Consider the following 16025-nt stretch of genomic DNA (forward strand, 5'->3'; position numbering starts at 1 on the left):
TGAGCATGTTTTTCGACACTACGTACGACAGTCACTGTCACTGACAGTTGACACGACATCTTGAACATGCATGCTCCCGTGCATGCTACGCATGTTGACTGTACGCCGACGTTTGCAGCATGCAGAGTATTTTTCCATGCTATAATATTCTTCATTGCTATATTTCTTGACTCTAAATACCATCTGCAGCTCCAGATGTACTTACTTAATTCTACAGGATCAATACAGTTTCCATAAAAATGTAAACAAAACAGCCGGTACTTACACGTGCGTGTTATCTCTCGTACGACTTGACAAGCAAAGAGGACGATTGCAAAATCCGTGTGTATCTATTCCATGTGACCAGTTCATGACCCCATGACTTCCGTACACGTAGTGCAAAAATATGAATATTCATAATATTAATATTCATTAGGCAATATTGGTACGCTATTGGCCAATTTTGTGGGCAGATTGAGGGGCTTGGTTTTGGAACGTACCATGATTTTGGAGGGATGTGTAGGACGTGGAAAAAGTTCAGTTAATGTTCAAGTTCACCTTGTTCATGTCAAACAAAAATTGACAATAGGCAAAATAGAAGCCTTTTCTAATGTCAATAAAGTCCAGAGAAAAAAAAATGACTGGAGGCCTACAGTTCAAATACAAGAAATGTCTTTATAAAAGACAATGCCTCCAAGATACCAGTGGGCACCTTTTGTTATTAGTTAAGGAGACACTTATAATGCTAGCTTTAAGGTAACGCTATTGGATATAGATTTTTGTCTGATTGAAATATTTGAGCCCATTCTCTCCTGATTACAAGACTGAAAATTTTATATAAATCGGATATTCGGTTACCAAAATATGGCCTGTCAAAATGGCACGTAACCAAGAAGTTGGCAACAACTTTCTTTTATTTTTGTTATGCAATGTTGTCAGGTAGGCCTTATTTTCTAATTATATATGCAAGAATTATACAAAGTAAAATGTTCAGATCGGCTACAAAATAAGATATAAAACCCATGGATGCCTTTGGCAAATTTCCATTTGCATAATTAATTAGGGCCTAATCAACTTTTCTAATAAGTGGCCCTAATTAATTATGCAAATTGAAATTTGCCAAAACGCAACCGTAATTTTGTAGTATAGGGGAGAGCGGGGAGTGTTCGCCCTTTTTTTTTCTGACCAGCCTAGCGATGTCAATTTTAAGGTTAGGGATGATCTGATTAGCCCATGTGAAAGCCCTATGTCTTAGCTATATATGGCCACAATCCCAGAACTATAGGCCTCACAATAGCAACAGGGTAGAGCAAACAAAAAAGTTTTGCAAAGTGGCGAACTTGCCCCATATTGGGGCAGGTTCGCCCATATGGTGGGGTAAGTTCACCCTAATCACAAAAAAAGATTTAAACATTGCATAACAATAACATATTCAATGCAAACATTTAGCAAGAGTATACAGGGCATTCATTCTCTTCTGAGGAGCCACTAAATTTGTTGCAGGGGCCGGGTCATGGTAAAATGTAGGGGTCCAAAGTGAGCTTAAACGTATCATGTTTACAGCTTCGGGGAGATTATGGATTAGGACATAAACGGTGGTATGAGTAATACTGATACCACATAACTTTAAAAAACATGCTTTTCAGTAGTTTTACCTTTGCATTTTAATTTTGCATAATACGCTGATGGGGCAGGTCCGCCCTCCAGTTTGGGGGTAAGTCCGCCTGGGGAAGATATAGGGCGAACATGCCCCATCCTCAAAGGGCGAACGTGCCCTTGTGCACATTTTTGTATTTTCTTCAGGGTATGCAAAATACAAATCGAAAAAGGAGTTTATAACTGCATTAAATCTTTGAGAAATCCCATGTGTTCCCAACACAGATTTCTATTACAACCATCTGTATTTATATATCAATGATAATACAACATTATTAATGCAACAAAAAATTACGTTTTGGTGTAATTTTTTTGTTTTGGCCGCAGTTCGATAAACACGTCCCTATATGTCGCGTAGCTAATATGAGAAGTTTATAATGACCTATGTCACCTAATTTTGCCATCACCAAATCCCCCGATAGCCGCAGTGCTGAGAAACAAGGGGTGGGCGAACCCATATAGGGTATAATCTTCTTCCACGGTAAACCAAACAGCTTCCGTGGTAAACCTTATAGCGCCATCACTTGATGAAAGTACGTTATTACTGGGCGTGAGTTAAAAGCTATCTGGGCTAGAACTATTGCGACTGTAGGGGTGTGCTTGCCCAAAGGTAAAAAAAAATACTCGTGGCGGTTAGGCCTAATAGGCCTACGGTCTAGTTTAGGGCAACGGGGGTGGAAAGGAGGGTAGGCCTAGGCTACTACGGGGATGTGCGACTGATTCGGGGTGCATTTTGGTTTATTGATGGCCCTCAATTCCATGAAAATTTGGTTTAAGAAAGATTGTTTTTATTTATTTATTTTTAAATTAATTTGTTTCCCAAATTTTTATCGGAAAGTACGTGTGCCAATTTCTTTATTGTTAACATGGCGTGCGATAATAAATAGGCCTATTAATATAATTTTTAAATGCAATTTTATTATTTTGTTTTTAATTGAAATCTAAAATAGTATAAAATCGTATATGATGCCTTAAATCAAAGTTTAAAACGTTCTTCCAATATTAATAACTATTATTAAATAATTCCTAACATCTCGGACAACACGCCCTCCCCAACACACACACCCTCGTGGCGAAAGTCTACCTTGCACATCGTGTACACGTGCGTGCACCATCCAGCATTGTCGCGCTAAAATACACTACCGTACCCTATTACGAGCAATGGAATAGCCCGTCAATCATGCACAGTGGTTGCTCCTGGAAGGAAGATTATACCCGATGTGATGCGGTTGCTCATGGAAGACAAGAAGGATTATACCCCTTTTCGGCGAACCTGCCCCTAGGGCGAACACTCCCCGCTCTTAGTGTGTGTTCTACCCATGTATCATGCCTCAGTACCATAGCTCTTTTAATTGTATCTGATTATCTGAAATCTTTACTTTGCATAATTCATGCATGTAATTAGAAAATCATCTGGCAACTGGACTTGTCAAAAATATAGAAAATAAAAAGAAAGTTGTTGCCAAATTTTTGTTTTGGTTTCGCGCCATTTTGACAGGCCATATCTCAAGAACCGAATGTAATCTACAGGGCATAAGCTTTAACATACTAGAGTATTATTTAAATAGAAAGAAAATCTAAATTTGTGCATTAGCCAATAGGGCCACGGTCACCTAAAGCCATCTTGCAAATTTGCAGATAATTCTGATGTATGAAATAAGACCTTCAAACTTTCAGATATGAAGAGTTCCAGATGCAGGCAGCCGTTTCTGTTTTTTAAATATAGGCCTAAGTTGTATCAAGAGTCATTTCTTGTGGATTTTTTGACTGAAAATTACGATTGTAACGAATATTATATCAGCACTACCAGCAATATGTTTCCTTTCACGGTTTTTTAATTTTACGGCATAAAAACCGCGACCGTGTGGCATTTAAACTATATCGCATTAAAATAAGCTTAAAATTAGCAGCAATAAAATTGCATTAAAATATAAAATAAAATAGCATTGAATAAAATAGCATAAAATAAAATAAAATAAAATAAAATAAAATAAAATAAAATAAAATAAAATAAAATAAAATAAAATAAAATAAAATAAAACAAATCGAATAAAACCATGACCACATACAATCCAATCCTCACAAGACATAGTGCAAATAGTTACACGTCACAAGACTGGCAGTTATTGGGACACAAAAGGTCTTGTTGTACTGATGGGTCAAAAGTTAAAGTTTCACAAAAGAATAGTTTGCACTATCTGCGATGTCTGGTTAGTATGTTACAAAGCAAAGATTTAAAAGATCAGTAGGATTCAATCGGATTCAATTCAATCTTTGAACTTCACCGTGCCGTACGTGATCACAGATAATGCAACTGAACTATTATTTTATTGAATTGAACTTGAGGAACAATTATTTCCCTCCATCATTTTACAAAAATCGGAACACGGACGGAGTTTGATATGTAGGCGCGGGCGTACCCATAAACAAGGCCACATTAATGCAAATGGATGGGGGAGGGGGGAGGTGAGTGAGTTAATTCATCCCTCCGATAAGTACCGTATATCAGACCGCATCATGAGAAAATTGAGCAAGGCAGAATCATAGGCCGAGGGCCCAGATCCCGGGGGATGGGGGATAAATCCCCCCAATATTTTGACAGGGGGTGGTCCATACAATCATCCCCTCAATGTTGACACCTGTGTGTGGGTTTCTGACCAAATTAACCTCATATTTTGCGTTATTTTATCCAATGTATTCCACTTTTGTACCAAGTAATACAAGTTTAGCTTAAATATTTAGCATTTGTACTATAAAATTATTCTGTCGCCCAAAGGTGCTGCATTCACTTTACTTCACCCACTTTTTTTTCCAAACATCACCCCTACCCCCGTGTCACGTCAAAAAGAAATCTACGCCACTGATCTGAACAATGACAATCAGAGCTAATTGAAGGGGTCTATAGGATAGGCCCTATGTTTTCCTTTTTCCTTTTATTTAAGCTGTAGTTTCATTGATTAATTATTTATCGTATATAGTTATTTTTGAGTTGTTAGTCTTAGAATTTGAAACGTCAACGCAAATTCAATTTTTTTTTTTAAATGGCAAAAATTGGTGATTTGACCGTACCCCGTGTTGCCAAAAAAACAACAGCAAGAAAAAATGAAAATAAAAAATAATATAGAGTTAAAGGGGGAAAACAGGCTTTTGTCCCGGCTTTTGTCAAGGTGGGCCAAGGACGTAGCCAGGATGAGCTGGGGGGGGGACTCCCGAACTTTAAATGGGAATGGCATGGCAAATAGGAAAGTGTCCTAAAAATGGGAAAAAGTTGACAAAAGGGGACGAAAATTTGACTTTTCCTCCTCCCTGTCCTCCTCATACTAGAATCCTGACTACGCTACTGAGGTGGGCAGTAGCGGCACCAGGAATTTTCAGGGGGGGGGGGGCATTGGGAGAAAGTGAATTTTAGGGGAGGGAGGGGAAACCGGAAAACAAATTTTACAAAAATTGCCGCAAAAAAAAATGTGTAATTTTAGGGTTTATGCCTAAAAGTGGGGGATGCAGGTTGAAAGAAAAATATTTGGGGTAGGGGTAAATTCCTCCTTGCCCCACCCCACCCCGCACCTCGTAGTGCCGCCACGAGGCCCGGGACTGATGGAGGTCAGCCGTGGGCCATAAAATATTGGCCTGAATTATTCTAAATATTATTTTTACGCCATCAGTAATAATTTATACCAAAAAAATATTATTTTTCAATAGAGGGCGATGTGCGTGAAACGAAATGATCAGACCAGGCGTCGGACGGCACCACTGGCAGACCTGGCAATTATTAACGAGAAATTACTCATACTGCAGTTACTGTCCGTTTTCCTATACACAATACACAGTGCTCTTTCCCATTGACGCGTGACCTTTACAAATATAGCCCTACGTTAACAGTATGGGGATATGACTAGTTAACGTCGCTGTGTGAAAAATAACCGGCCAATATTAAAAGTACTCTTCTAAAGTTCTAGAAAATATAGTTTTTAACATGTCCTAAATTTTAGCTAATTTAGATGTTTGGAAATATTCGTACTTTGGTGTTTTTAGTTAATGTTATAGGTAATAGTACATTGCCTAGTTAACGTCGCTGTGTGAAAAATAACCGGCCAATATTAAAAGTACTCTTCTAAAATTCTAGACAATATAGTTTTGTAACATGTCCTAAATTTTTAGCAAATTTAGATGTTTGGAAATACTCGTACTTTGGTGTTTTAGGAAGGATATGTAAACGACAGATAACACCAAAAATATGAAGAAATTATTTCTAAACCGTGTTAAGTCAAAAATCATTATGTTGCTCATTTTCAAGAATGCTGGTTTACAAAAAGCACGACATTGTCTGATTTCGTGAACAAAGCCACACATAACATTGTTTCCTTTCGTTTCCTTTATAATCAGTTACCCAACTGAAGCTTTATTGCGATATCGCACATGAAAACAGTCACTTGTGCACAACCAGAGAAGATCCGATTTAATCAGTTGAGCTGTTTCAATGAGTGTTATCTTGGTTTAATAGCTTTTAATGGGGTTAAGTCCTGCAAAGGTCGAGATGAATTCTACTGTAGACATGACTGCATCATGTATGCCTTTGTCATGTTCGTTGGTTCATATTGTCACAGAATGTCAATGGTGTCCGTGGTGTTTAACTAGAATTTAAATTCCATCTTTAAAACATCTCACTGGGTCCGCCCCTGACCGTCCCCCGCCTGAAAAACGGACATTTTTCGCGGCCGTTATCTTGTCTCGTTCATGTGATTGTACTTGTGTAAATATTATGGTATAGCATGATGCAGTCATGTCTACAGTAGAATTCATCTCGACCTTTGCAGGACTTAACCCCATTAAAAGCTATTAAACCAAGATAACACTCATTGAAACAGCTCAACTGATTAAATCGGATCTTCTCTGGTTGTGCACAAGTGTCTGTTTTCATGTGCGATATCGCAATAATGAGCTGGTATTATAGCTTCAGTTGGGTAACCGATTATAAAGGAAACGAAAGGAAACTATGGTATGTGTACCTTTGTTCACGAAATGAGGCAATTGCCTGCTTTTTGTAAACCAGCATTCTTGAAAATGAGCAACATAATGATTGTTGACTTAACACGGTTTGGAAATAATTTCTTCATATTTTTGGTGTTATCTGTCGTTTACATATCCTTCCTAAAACACAAAAGTGCGACCCTCTCCAAACACCTAAATTAGCTAAAAATTTAGGACATGTTACAAAACTATATTGTCTAGAATTTTAGAAGAGTACTTTTAATAGTGGCCGGTTATTTTTCACACAGCGACGTTAACTAGGCAATGTACTATTACCTATAACATTAACTAAAACACCAAAGTACGAATATTTCCAAACATCTAAATTAACTAAAAATTTAGGACATGATGCAGTCATGGTCCATGGCAAAGGCGATTCGACCTTTGTGGCATTAAACCCAGTTAACAGGAAATTAATCCAGTAAATCGATTCAATAAAGCAAATAAGCTCATGCATTCGATCACTAACGGCAACCAGCTTCGGTCGATTACACCAGCTGCAGCGTGTGTAAACTCTAATTTGCATAGAGGCTGTACGTGAAATTATTGATTGGCTCCAAACAAAGGATTTGAACCGGTGCACGTAATCATGGCGCAGTGCAGTCCATTCAATCAAATGTTGTCATCAACCTATTTGATCGCAGTGCATTGTTATGTGTGTGAGACGAACTGTCGCGGTTGATTGCAATCAAACAAACGATGTCTTATGTATTACTTTGTTCCGTGATGAAAATCGTGATGTTTTATTTAATCACTCTCGAAAATGTATTTCTTTTGTAGGCCTATTACTTTGTTTTGTGATGAAAATCGTGATGTTTTATTTCATCACGCTTTAAAACAAACGATTTCTTATGTATTACTTTGTTTCGTGATGAAAACCGTGATGTTTTATTTCATCATCACGCTCTAAAACAAACGATTTCTTGTGCATTATATTTGTTTTGTGATGAAAATCGTGATGTTTTGTGATGAAAATCGTGATGTTTTATTTCATCACGCTCTAAACAATAATTATAGTTACATGCATTTCAAGAAAAAAATCTTATTAAAACGGTAGGCCCTATGTTGTTTAGAAAAAATGTAGAAAGTGATGATGATGATGATGTCGATGATGATGATGATGATGATGATGATGATGATGATGATGATGATGATGATGTCTCCAAAAGTGTCCCGGTTTTTTTTTTCTTGCCCTAAATCGTGCGTATCTATTAATAAGGCACTTCAATAATCAATAATCAGTCCCGTGACGGCCTCCACTAACTAGCTACTAACTTGGGTTATGGGCTCTGATTTTCATGTTCACTGTCACTTACTCATCAGCGAAGTACGACCCTTTGTCAATTACCTACAGTACCAAATTTCGGCATACTATTTAAAAAACTCATCATGATGATCGAACAGAGAGTACTTTAAATGTAGCTTGTACCGTTTTCGTGTGGCATTCTTCAGAAGTGAGCGGTCCGTTTACCAAAATTTTCGGTCAAATCTCCATTCAATTAATACGGGATTTGGCTAGCTATGCCTTGCCCTCACTCACTGTTTTACTAAAGTACGAATATTTCTGAACATCTAACCTAGCTGTAATTTTAGGTCATGTTAGAGAAATATATTTGCTAGAAGTTTTGAGAGTACTTTTAATATTGGCCGGTTATTTTTCACACATTGACGTTAACTAGGCAAATGCCTATCCTTTTAACGTGGCACGATTTGTAGAGGTCACAGCTCAATGGTGAGAGCACTGTGTATTGTGTATAGGAAAACGGACAGTAACTGCAGTATGACATGTTAAAAAACTATATTTTCTAGAACTTTAGAAGAGTACTTTTAATATTGGCCGGTTATTTTTCACACAGCGACGTTCAACTAGTCATATCCCCATACTTTTAACGTAGGGCTATTTGTAAAGGTCACGCGTCAATGGGAAAGAGCACTGTGTATTGTGTATAGGAAAACGGACAGTAACTGCAGTATGGGTGGCGAGTGAGAATAAAATCAAGTAATGAAAGACTATCTGGTAAAATGAATGCAAAGAAACGATGCAAAGTACAAGTTTCTTTGTGTTATATTTGGGTTGGAGTAGCACTTATTTATGAAGTTTTTACTTACATTGCGGAAATTAGGTTAAAATAATCATAAGGGTGTAAAATAGTATTAAATAATGCAAACAGCATATAAAACAAAGCTTCATATTCTCTTTTTTAGAAGTATGGGTGGCTCTGAAAAGAGCCGTTGAAAAATTTCTCAAAAGATGAGTTTACAGGTTCAATATTTTCACACCGGATTCAAAATCACAATAATGGCCAAATTGGATCGTTTACCATGTTCAATTACGCCCAATATTTATTTGTCTTGCTATGAGTTTTTTTTAAATGTTGGACGAGACGATTTTATAGCTCATAGCTCGACCAATAAGAGGCTCTGCAATGTAACCAACTGGTGGTCAATTCTCTTTAGATGTGCCAAAAACCTATGCCCCCCTGACGTGCCAACCCCCCTGTACATGCAAGATTTTGGGCAACCCAAATTTAAAACCTAATTGTCTCAGTATATAATGCGAGCGCAGCGAGCAGGAATTTTGCATCATAGTATTTTAACATGATCCGAAGGTTTATATAGGTACTATATAGGTGCCTCAGAAAAATCCCTCCCTTTCAACCCAACCTCGCATGTCCCCTCTTTCCATCTACCTTCTTTTTGCCCCCGCCCGCATATATAATTGGCAACCCTAGGGTAAGGGGAATGAGCCACCGTGTCGGCAATTTTCAATTATGGACCTATATAAAAGAGAAGTTTTTACATCAATTTCTGGCAGTTGATGATGACTACATTTTGATGCAAATTCCATCAAAACCGGGCATCTGGTTACCGAGTTATCAATGGCTTAAAACAATATAAAACAAAAGAATTTGAACACTGTTTTTGCCAATATCTCAAAAAACAATATTAATGACAATCATCCGACTTCCCCCTTGATCATATGACTTGTAGGCCTATTTTTTAGCGAGAATCCAAGACATTGAATGCACTAGTCTACGTTTTGAAGAAAGGGTATCCTTTTCATTAAAAAAAACCCCATTTTAATCAAGTAACATTTATTTTGTAGCCAAGATTTTAGAGTGGGCCTAGCCATGATAATCAAAGTCATGGGCAATTTCAATTTCCTGGCACATAGGATAACAGAGATAAGACGATGGAAGAAGAACTTTTTGAATGACCCTCGTATATCTATAGACTATTTTAATAGGTCTATCGTGCAGGGAGGGGGAGGGGAGGGCAGGCGACTTTTGGCAGACCGAGGGGGTGGGAAGCTTTTTTTTGCACACGCGTTTGGAACATTTTACCCATACACCAGGCCCACCAAACACAAAAATATTTTTTAAACGTTTTAAACATATTACGGTATATTTTGGGTTATGGTTTAGATAAAAACGTTTTAATAACATTAAATGTCGGGTTGTTATAGGTACCGGTAATGGAAATGTTTTAAAACTTTTTGTAGGCCTATTGTAAAATTAATATTTTTGGCAAACATTTTTTTGCCAAATATTTTCGACACTTAAATAACGTTATGCTTGCAGTATGTTTTTAAATGTTATGAAAACGATTTATACCTTTTATATAACCCAACGTATACATTTAAACGTTTCCTGCAACCTTTTCTAACCTTTTGCGAATGATGTCGAAAACGTTTCTTTTTTGTTTGCTGGGGGTGGCTCGTACTCAGGGGAGGTTGGAAATGCAATGCAGTAGCCTATGCGGGTATTTTTTTTCACGAAAGATTTTTTTCGATTATTGAACCGTCACGACCGACCGTGTTGGCCTAATTTTGCTAGGCCTATTAAGTTAAAAAAGAAACAAACCAGCAGCATTAACTATTTTACAAAGAAACCAGAAAGTAGGAAATCAGCTGCATCATGCACCTGCACCGATATAATTATTTTACCTTCAAAAGTTTGCATTCAACAGTTCAGATGTTTCCCCTGATTAGTGCCAACATTTTTTCAAACAAAAGCACCGAAAAGCAAAACTTGCCCATACCATGTTAACATGGTTAAAAGTGATATGCACGTGAAGCGCGCGAAAATTTTGGGTTTTAAAGCGGAAAACTTTTTTGCAACCCCCCTTTCCTACCACCTAAAACGTTTTGGTCACCCTCTTTTAAGGTCCAAAACTTTGTTGGCCCCTCCCTTTTTACCAGCCCCCACCAAAGTAGGTCTATTTCTGAACACTCCCTTATCCAGAATAGGAAGTTTGACATTTCAACCTAATATTTGAAAACTCACTTTTTTTTATCTGAATAATGTACCCAGAAGCAGAAAAGGAAGTTTACAAATTCAACTCAACATATTGGCAATGATCCCATGACTGACTCGTCTTTTACTGAGTAAGAAAACTTGGCATTCCGTCATGTTCGCAAGCCCCGTGGGCCTGTCCCGGAAGATATCTGGGCTGTTCCAGTTGAAATCCACACTCCCCCTGTGGAAGATTTTGGAAACACCTTCCACAGGGGGAATATGTTTTTCAAATGTAATTGGTCAGGGTTAATCATTTTGAAACCCATACTCCCCCTGTATAATGGCTTTACCTACATCTTCCACAACAGGAGGGAGTATTTCAAATGGAAGTTACCCAATTGTCTATTCTATTCAAAACATTTACTCCCTCTGTGGAAGACTTTAGCTAAATCTTCCACAGGGGTAGTGTGGATTTTAAGTGGAATAGCCCAATTCTAACGATCAAATCACACAACCTTTTACTGAGTATTAAAGTTCACTATGTCAAATAACGCTCTGCTACAACACAACATATCCCAGGCCAGCAAATATCTTGTTTGGAATGACGTGTACTTAGTAGCGCAAGATATATTTTACTACTCATAGTGTGCAAAGTATGTTAACATGGATGTCTAATGCTTGTAATACATGTCAAATGCTGTAATATTGAAGCACGATTTTACCAATCTTTGGATACTATTGTACTGTTGCAAATATTGGTAAGTGGTAATAAATAACATTGAACCTCAATTTGTGCAGTAGCATTGTGTAAGCTTAACGATCACCAGTCACGCCTTTAGGTCCATATTGTCCCATATTTAATCAACTATTTCTCGGTTCAACTGAAATACACAATACAGTATGCCGAGTTGCAGACTGTCACAGTAGAATCGTGGTAAGCATGTATACGATGGTATAAATTGTGTATATATTTTCAGATATATTTTATACCATACCATATGAGGTCAAATATCTATCTACATATAGCATTTTCAAATTAAGGAGTCTGCTTACAACAGCAATACATTTATATATTGTAACCTATACATACATGGTAATGTAGGCCAGCCACTATTTGCTGCCAACCATTATTGCTATACAATCACCGTGCATATTGTATAATGCAAAACGCAGATGTTGTTGTTAGTGCACATGGTTTTTTTTGGGTTTTTTTAGTTTTAGGCCCCTTTTATATACGTATTGAACATTAGAATCCCGGATTAGAATTAAGCCAGCGTATTTTAGGCCCTAAGTTGATATAAAATGAAAGGACCGATTCCTTTAGACCACCTTTTTGCAAATATAATACTATAGGCCTTATTTATAATAATTATCATTATCATTATTAGGCCTATTATTAGTGTTATTATTATTATTATTATTATTATTATTATTATTATTATTATTATTATTATTATTATTAGTGTTATTACTATTATTATTAGTGTTATTACTATTATTATTATTATTATTATTATTATTATTTTTATTTTTTTTATTATTAGTGTTATTATTTTTATTATTATTATTATTATTATTAATATTATTATTATTAATAATATTATTATTGGTATTATTAATATTATTAATAATAATATTATTATTAATATATACGAATTATTTAGAAAATTATACTTAACAAGATTGTCCGATATTTTGAGCACTACCGCTACACCGGTACTTGTATATTTTACACATATATAATTGAATCATAACCTTTGAACTGAAGCATTAAAAATGAAACCATTGAGTTCCTGTAGTATAATTCAACCACATTATCAAACTTGTCGTGGTAAAATTTTCATTTTGCTATTATTGTTCAATAATATTAATTATTCTCTACAGGGCAGGGTCTCAGCCGGGGGAGCGGGGGAGCGTTCAGGTAGTGTTCAGAAATAATTAGGTGGTGGTGGTGGGGGGGATGGGCTGAAAAATATGTAGGGGTCGAACAATTTTAGGATTTCTGAATTGGGGGGGTAAAAAGTTTTGTGTGTATGAACGGGGGGGTAAAACGTTTTGGCACGTGGTGGTGGTGGGGGGAGGGTAAAAACTTTAGCAACATTAGTCCTGAAGCAGAAAATACAAAAGTCTGAATTTTTTTTCGCAAATGTTTCAGTAAAACCAGAACAAAAGCACATGTATGCCATCAGATACGGGTATTTGTTCAGGTGCTTTAGGCCTATGTATTTTGATAAGTCATTCAACAGTCAGAGATACTAGTAGGGGAGACCGGGGATGGACGTTACAAAATTGACAGTTTGCCCCATGTAATTCCAATGAAAGAACTCAAACACTCAATCTTGGGTCTGTGGTTAGCACATTATATGTTTATTAAACCTTGGGGCATAAAAAACATGAAAACATAAAACAACTAATTTTAATTAGTAGTTAAAACTACTAATTAAATAATGAAGGTACTTTTTTGTAACAACTTACCCCGCATACCGGGTAAGTTGTTACACCATGCGGCCTGATGCGGGGTAAGTTGTTACAATGTTACAAAATTTTATGGTCCTTTTATAGGCCTTCAGGAAGCATTTAGATCATTTTCATTCTATAATAAGTTCATTAATATTAAACTATGATGCTCTTATATTATGGTCAGCCGCTGCAACTCGCAAAGAATCACCGTATTCCAACACACGTTGAGCAGCAGTTTCCAGTTACATTAAGAGGTGTTCCCCCCTGTCTTCCTTTTCCAGGTTCTTTGCATCCTTAAGGGACGCACCATTAGATATTATCGGGGGGGCTAGGGAGTTTGGGTCAGGCAGAAATTTTTTTTTTTGGCCGCCGAAGGCAGCGAAATTTTTTTTTTTCGCTGGCTTTGGAGGCAAAATTTTTTTTTTCGCCGCCTTTGGCGGCGAAGTTGTATTTTTTTCAATTTTAATGTATACCTTTATACAGAGCTGGGTAGGGAAAATTTTTTTTTTACTCATCAGTGTGGCAAAAACTCCCTAGCCCCCCCGATAATATCTAATGGTGCGTCCCTAACAGTAGAACAATTAAAGCTTTAAACCTGAAAATTGAAACAAAATTTAGTTCAACACATGTAAATGTAATTGGGGTAGGTTGTTACATGGGGTAGGTTGTTACAGTGTAACAACTGTCCCCATAGGGAGTTTTACACACATAAGCCATTATAACACAACCCTGAGGTAGAATTACATGTCATGACTCGGGGATATATTAGTGACCTACACATACTATATTTACCATAACAAGCTAGCATAATGCACCTCCAGTCGTTAGAGCTATTACAATATCACAGTATTGTCAGAGAGTTACTAGGAAAGGACAAAAAGTTTTTTTGACTTAACCTTTTAGTAGAACAATGGAGAAAGCTCGCGATTGGCAGTATACCCCAGTGATGTGTAGGCAATATAAGGATGTCAGTTAGCCTGCTGCCCTCTCTTATTCCAGCTTGGCACACTGAGAGGTGTAACAACTTCCCTGTGTAACTTCCATCCCCGGTCTCCCCCGAAGTGTTAAAAATTGTCGAACTTAACTTTGAGGTTTGTGTCAGTTCCTTCTGTTCTGCTCTTTAAATCACTATAAAGCTGCAATATCTTTGTGTTCTTCTTTAGTCCTGCATGACAATTTTTACAATAATGTTTCATGTAGTACATAGGTAGGCCTACAGATTATTAATTTATTATCACCATCACTGAATACATATAGGATCATGTTGCATTTAAATGCGGAGGAAGCTTGGAGAACCGGGGTACCGGTTCCCCCCTAATTTTTTCCATGGAGGGACATCCCCCTAAAAATCCAGAAGAAAAAATAAAGCAATAATTGCCCTGTGCAACTTTTTAGCACGTCAAAAAGCACCGTGTTTTGGGGCCAAATTATGATAAAATTGCAAAATTTTGCGTTTGGCGCATGATGCAGTTTTGTCTACAGTAGAACTCACCACGACCTTTGCAGGACTTAAACCCCATTAAAAGCTATTAAACCAAGATAACACTCATTGAAAACAGCTCAACTATGGTTAAATCCACACTACACATGTTTCTGTTTTACCTGTGCGATACTGCAATGAGCTGGTATTATAGTTTCAGTTGGGTGAACGATTATAAAGCAAACGCAAGGTAACAATACTGGGTGAGCCTTTGTTTCCGAAATGAGACGATAGTCTGCATATTATTAACCAGCATTCTTGAAAATGAGAAACATAATGGTTTTAGACTTAACACGGTTTGGAATAATTTCTTCATTTTTTTGGTGTTATCTGTCGTTTACATATCCTTCATAAAACACCAAAGTGCGAATATTTCCAAACACCTAAATTAGCTAAAAATTTAGTACATGTTACAAAACTATATTTTCTAGAATTTCAGAGAGTACTTTAAATATTGGCCGGTTATTTTTCACACAGTGACATTAACTAGGCAATGCCCATATACATATAACATAGGCCTACACTGTTTGTAGAGGTCACGCGTCAATGGTGAGCAGAATGGTGAGAGTACTGTGTATTATATATAGGAAAATGAACAGTAACTGCAGTATGGATCAAGCAAACTGGCCCATCAAATAGTAAAACACACCATTTCGGCAGTAGAATAGCTCGCTGTGTGCACACATTGTCACAATAAAGGCATTTTCATCCCCATCATGGCCGAAAATAGTGTAAAACACACAATTTTTGCATGCTACGAGCGCATATTGTCACAATAAAGCCGTTTTTGGAAGCTCAAATACATGTACAGTTTCTCTAAAAAACAAAACCGGTATAATGTGTATTTGAAACTATTTTTTTTCGTCTGTGCCCCGAAATTTAATTTTGTCCCCTCACCCCCACCAAGAATATATTTGTTGCTTATGTCGCTTTTATTTTTTTTTGGGGGGGGGGGGGCTCTTCACTTTTTCAAACCATCAAAAAAAATTGAGTCAACCTTTCTTGGCTGTTGATGAAGGGGGCGGCAAAATTTACCTTTTTTCTGCAGCCCCCCGGGTAGGAGCGGCCACGGTACGCCACTGCACTGTGTTGTAGGCCTAGCCCTATAATGTATGTCTGTCGAAAGACAGAAAATACAAATCGCACTAGGCCTATCTGTCTTTGTCAAACGACCGAGTTTAGGC

General features: G+C 37.1%; 1 protein-coding gene across 2 annotated transcripts in view; it reads right to left on the reverse strand.

Annotated features, from left to right (window-relative positions):
* Positions 1 to 319, reverse strand: part of LOC140144218 (cystathionine beta-synthase-like protein) — a 42337-nt gene extending 42018 nt beyond the window's left edge. The window contains exon 1 of one of the 2 annotated variants that reach the window (XM_072166035.1): positions 206 to 319. The gene's annotated coding sequence lies outside the window, so the exon portion shown is untranslated. The remainder of the gene's footprint in view (positions 1 to 205) is intronic. The other variant, XM_072166034.1, reaches the window with a different exon arrangement.
* Between the last annotated feature and the right edge of the window lie 15706 nt (positions 320 to 16025).

Source organism: Amphiura filiformis, unplaced genomic scaffold (assembly GCF_039555335.1).
Source record: "Amphiura filiformis unplaced genomic scaffold, Afil_fr2py scaffold_45, whole genome shotgun sequence".
Taxonomy (NCBI): domain Eukaryota; kingdom Metazoa; phylum Echinodermata; class Ophiuroidea; order Amphilepidida; family Amphiuridae; genus Amphiura; species Amphiura filiformis.